Source organism: Anastrepha obliqua, chromosome 6 (assembly GCF_027943255.1).
Source record: "Anastrepha obliqua isolate idAnaObli1 chromosome 6, idAnaObli1_1.0, whole genome shotgun sequence".
NCBI classification, from domain to species: domain Eukaryota; kingdom Metazoa; phylum Arthropoda; class Insecta; order Diptera; family Tephritidae; genus Anastrepha; species Anastrepha obliqua.
The window spans coordinates 8,518,914-8,524,680 of NC_072897.1; the positions used below are offsets into that span (position 1 = coordinate 8,518,914).

The 5,767-nt window shown below is 36.8% G+C and overlaps 2 pseudogenes; both read right to left on the minus strand.

Moving 5' to 3' along the window:
* Positions 1–1,424: 1,424 nt before the first annotated feature.
* Positions 1,425–1,605, minus strand: LOC129250951 (U2 spliceosomal RNA; annotated as a pseudogene).
* Positions 1,606–1,666: 61 nt separating this feature from the next.
* On the minus strand, positions 1,667–1,789 carry LOC129251038 (U2 spliceosomal RNA; annotated as a pseudogene).
* Positions 1,790–5,767: the final 3,978 nt, after the last annotated feature.

Sequence of the window (5,767 nt, forward strand, 5' to 3'; positions counted from 1 at the left end):
AGACAAACTTAGGCTTAAAATGTAGGTGACAAAATTGTCTTTTAGAAAACCTATCTTATGTGAATATAAAAAAATTGCTTGTTCCAGAAAAAAGTTAATAAACTTTGATAATTTAGTAAAGAACGTCAAAATGTCTTTTTTTTAACTTTGCGAAAACTACGACTTCCATTGACACGAATTATATATTGCCATGTAGGTTATATGTGTGCCTTTCGAAATTTATGCACTTCAAAGAAATGGCGCGCTCAGTTTTCGAGATTGGAGGTAATAACTGCACTATTGCCCAAAAAACAGGTTTTTTGGGAATATCTCGGAAACCGTTAATTGAAAAAAAAGAAAAAAATTCATTTTTGGTTTCAGCGACCTCAAATTAGTCTAAAAAACGCTTTTTGCGTTGATTCCATAACAAATCCCGATGATGTAGTAAATTATCCAACGGAGGTTTTGAACCCTCTGGAGCTACCAGGACTTCCACCTCATAACTTGCAACTCAAAGTTGGTTCAGTTATTGTTTATTCCAAACAAACACATCCCTGCATTGTCCTCTTAAATTCCGAAAGGCGAAAGAAGGACAATGCAGGAATGAACAGCAGCACCAACATCGATATAAAAGTTTTTCAGTTTTTAACTAACAGCACACGAAGAACAAGGTAGACCACACGAAGGAGATAAAAATCCAGCTATACCGCCAAGAAGGAAATAAAAATCCAGCTGTATCACTAATTAAACAGGTTATTATATATATTATTTTACATATAATTAGTACTCAAACATACATACACATGCATATACCATATAAACCCAATTATAAATAAATTGAATTATAACGACCCTATAACCCTATTTTTCATTTATACGGAATCGGCCACATACCGTCGAAATACCCCGACATTTTGGTCCTTCGAGCCGGATATACACAGTGAAAAATATACCCGAAGTATTCAACAAATAAACAAGTTCAACAGATATTAATCTACAAAGAAATATAAGCAGAAGCTGCCAAGACATCAACGATAAAAACCCATCAACAACAAAACAAAAAAAAAAAAATACCAGTCTAACGGTTAGACGCGATAGAAGTGAAACCTTCCGTAAAACAAACTGAGAGAGAATGAGACGAAAGCAGCGTTAGGGGCGGGATAATTATAGGTTCATTATAATATTGCTATAAAGTTCATATTTTATTTTCTTCATTTTATTATTATTCATCCTCAATGTTTTCAATTTCGACAAATGATACGAGTGGCTTATGATAGCTAAAATATGATACAAATGCTTTGGTTTCGATGTTGTCAAAAAAAATACCCAAACGGACCGAAGAAACAGACTTACAAATTTCTTCCATTTTCGTCTACTTGTATTCATATAAAAATTTATGTCTCTTCCCACCAAAGCTAAATGTATTAGTATATTTCTTCTTGTATTTATTCAAGGCCGAAATCCCGGCCGTACTGCAATACCGGGCCAACCCGTGGCAGAGGTGGAGCAAGCCACTAAAACGCTCCGCCCATTTCCAAAAATCAGTTTAACATTTGTTGTCCTCCGATGGAGGATCTATCAGATGTTAAGCTGATAAGAACAGATAAAGTGGGCTTCAAGACCGTTTTCCCCGGGGGGACATTTCCCCCCCCGGGGTGATACATAAAAAATTCCCGCACTCTTTTCGAGAGTGTCGGTTCGCTAGATATATTAAAATCAGTTTAACATTTGTTGTCCTCCGATGAAGGATCTATCTATGTTAAGCTGATTAAGCTACACTTTGATCTTAGCCATAAGGCCGAGAAGCGATAACCATACACAACCAACAAACTACCTTGTCAATACATTTTCTAATAAACCTTTTGAGAATTACACGTTCACAAAAATTAATGTACGAAATATTTATACCAATTCACTTAAACTGACTTTCAGTATCTAAACCAAAAATAGAAAAGCCAAAAACCTGTTTTCAATAAATAATCAGAAATGTAATGCAAATTTCAAAAAAAAAAAAAAAAAATTTTTTTTTTCTTGTGATTCGAACCAAGAATTTTGGATCGGAAGCTCACATCGCTAGCCGCTTGGCTATCGCGCCATGCTGTTGGCGTTGGCCTAAAAGTTATTTAGTTCGTCGCTACGTTTATATGTCGCTTCGTAACTAAATAACTTTTAGGCCACCGCCAACAGCATGGCGCGGTAGCCGAGCGGCTAGCAATGTGAGCTTCCGATCCAAAATCTTTGGTTCGAATCACAAGAAAAAATAAAACTTATTTAGTTCGTCGCTACGTTTATATCAACATATAATATAACGCTTCGAAGCCAAGATGGTCGCTTTTTCGTTTCACTTTTTCTCAAATCACTCCCAACGATTCTAAAGAAGTTTTCACTTCAAAAAAAAAAAAAACTGTAAGTACGACCCAAATAATCTCAAATATTTTTTCATAAGTGCAAATCACAATTTTGCAAAGTAAAATTAAAAAAATTTGTAATTAAGCTAGCTTGAATCGCTAGTTATTTTGCTATATATTCTGCTTTGCACTTTTATATATACCCATATATATATATTGTATATATATATAATACATACCCGAAACAGTGCAGTGTAACACCAGTTGCTCTGTCGACAGCGATTATTGCTTATATTTTTTACATTTTAGTCAAATATACACACCCACACGTATATAAAACCAAAGCAACCCATTCCACCTAACAAATTGTTGGTATCAATATCAACGGTTAACCCAACCAGTACTCACAAACTAAAATTACCCAGTAGGAAATCGAAAACGCTACCCAGTAGGAAATCGAAAAAGCGACCCGGTAGGAAAAAATTGAAAACCCCCTGTAGGAAAAATTTGAAACGCATTCTCAGTTGCCTTTAGTGAATAAAATTTTGTAATACATAAAAGTACGAAAATTCATTTGAGCTTTATCTTCAAAGTAATAATCGAACTCACTCCCTTCATTACATTCGGTTGTAAAGCCACCCTCTTTTAAATAAAATGGAAGACTTTAAGATAACAACTTCTGATTTGATTGAATTCGTGGATGATCATTTCCAGACCCTACCTGAAAACGAGTCAGTATACACTTTAGAAATCAAAAGAGTTGAACTCGATTCTCTTTATAATAAATTGAAGAAAGCATATGATGTTTTTCGCAGAGCCCCTAATAGTGCCGACGATTTAAACAAAATAAAAGATTCATATAAAAAATGCTATCAAATGTATCTAAACTGCTTAGCTTCAATAAATAAGGATGTGGACATTCTAAAGAACCCGAAACATACCCAAGAAATTAAAGAGAGACCTTCAGAGGTCCCTATAATGGATTTCGCACCTACAGTTCATCTACCCCCATGCGACACGGACATCTTTTACGGAGATTATGTGACATGGCCTACATTTAGAGACATGTTCACAGCCCTTTATATCCATAATAAGCAATGTGGAAAGGCTCTTCCACTTGAACCAAAAGACCCGGGGCGAAGCACGAGAAGCAATTAGAAGTGCACCCTTAACGAATGATGGTTTCATACAAGCATGGAAAAATTTAACGGACCAATATGAAAACAAACGAATGCAGGGGAATACCCAACTAAAAACTCTTTTTAATCTGCCACAAGTAACACAAGAAACAGGCAACTCCATTAAAACCCTACAAAGAACGGTAAACAGTTCTTTAACAAATTTGACAAACCTAGGGATAGACACATTAAGCTGGGACTCGATTCTAATATACCTTTGTAGTTCAAAACTACCTAAGGAAACCCTAGAAGCATTTGAATACACCCTCGAAGATAACTCCACAATACCCTCATGGGAAACTTTTGATAGTTTTTTGACCCATAAATATAAAACTTTGGAATCAGTAGGGAATTTTAAAACTTCAGTTTCAAAAAGTCACCCAGCCCAACCCACCATAACAAAAAAAGATTATGAAAAACGATACAACACTTTTCACGTCAACGTATCTAATAACTCCATCCCGGAACAGTCAAAACAAAAAAAAATATTCCGAACCCAATTTATCAAAAAAACCATTCGAAATAGACAGTTACCAAATATGCAAAAAACAACATTCCATTCGTGAATGCCATAAATTCCTAGCCATGAGTGTCGAAACCCGTATATCTCTAATCAAAAAGTACGGATATTGTTATAACTGTTTAGCAATGTCGCATAGATTCAGAGACTGCAAAAGCAAATACTCTTGCAGAAAATGTAATAAAAAACATAATACCCTACTCCATAGAGACTCAACAAGTCGAACCCAATCCCCCCCGGAGGGATTAAGAGTCTTAAGTTCAACTCCTGATACCAACACAGATACCTCCACACCCACGCAAACCCCACAACTAAATCCGCAAACCTATACCAACATTATACAGTCCACTCTATCGACAACCCAACACCCATTGAACCCAAATAGGAAGCAGATTTTATTAGGAACTGCCATGGTTCAGATAGAACATAATGGCCAAAGATTCACTGCAAGAGCACTCATCGATTCGGGATCCGAAGCTACGTTTATATCCAAAAAACTACAGCAGAATCTCGATATACCCACACACTCCATGTCAGCCCAAGTAACTGGGTTAAATAACTCAGTTTCAGCAACACCAACAAAAATTTGCGGAATTACCCTATACTCACCGTTGAATACACATTTTAGAATATCGACACACGCATTTATTGTAAACAACCTCACGGATAATTTACCCTCCTACCCACTTGACCCTAAGTTGTGCCTTGAAAAGCTCGGTTTCATATTAGCAGATCGCCAATTCCACAAACCCAGACCCGTGGACATATTGATTGGTAGTGATCTATACCCAAAACTTATTCTAGGAGGAGTTAAACGAAATATTTTAGGTTCACTCTTAGCCCAAGAGACAGAGTTTGGGTGGTTTTTGACTGGCCCTGTACCCAGACTGTCTCAGTCACCAAACTTGGTCTCTTTTTACAATAAAATGAGCCCGGATAACCTATTTACTCGTTTTTGGGAGGTCGAGGAAGTTCCCAAAAAGCCCCTAGCCTCCCCATCAGACGTACTTTGCGAAGAAAGATATCAAAAAACTACACGTCAAAACCCCAACGAACGCTATATAGTAACTCTACCCTTTAAGAACCCCGAAAACGTCGAAATTGGAGAGTCAAGACACATAGCGCTAGCTCAATACCTCAGAAATGAAAGGTCTTTACTTAAAAGGCCCGAAGTTAAGGCGGAATATGATAAAGCAATTACCGAATACCTGGAACTTGGTCACATGAAGAAAGTTGAATATAAGCCCGCGGATAAAACCACCTCATATTATTTACCACATCACGCAGTCATTAAACCCGACCGCATAACAACAAAATTACGAGTGGTATTTAATGCATCAAGCCCAACATCTAATCGAAAGAGCCTCAATGACACTTTATATGTTGGACCCACTCTTCAAATGGACTTAGTCCTTCTAATTTTAAAATGGAGACTCTTTCGATTTGTTTTTAACGCGGATATTCAAAAAATGTATCGACAGATACTTGTCGACCCGCAGCACACCCCTTTTCAAAGAATACTCTTCAGAAAATCTGTTGAAGACCCAATAGAAGACTTTGAACTCCAAACTGTTACGTTCGGTATAAATTGCGCGCCATATTTAGCTATTCGAACCCTATTAAAGCTAGCCAATGACGTCCAAGATACACACCCTATAGCATCGAATATTCTTCGCAACGAAATGTACGTAGACGATGTGTTAACAGGAGCCCATGACCTATCAACTGCTAAAAGAGCAAAA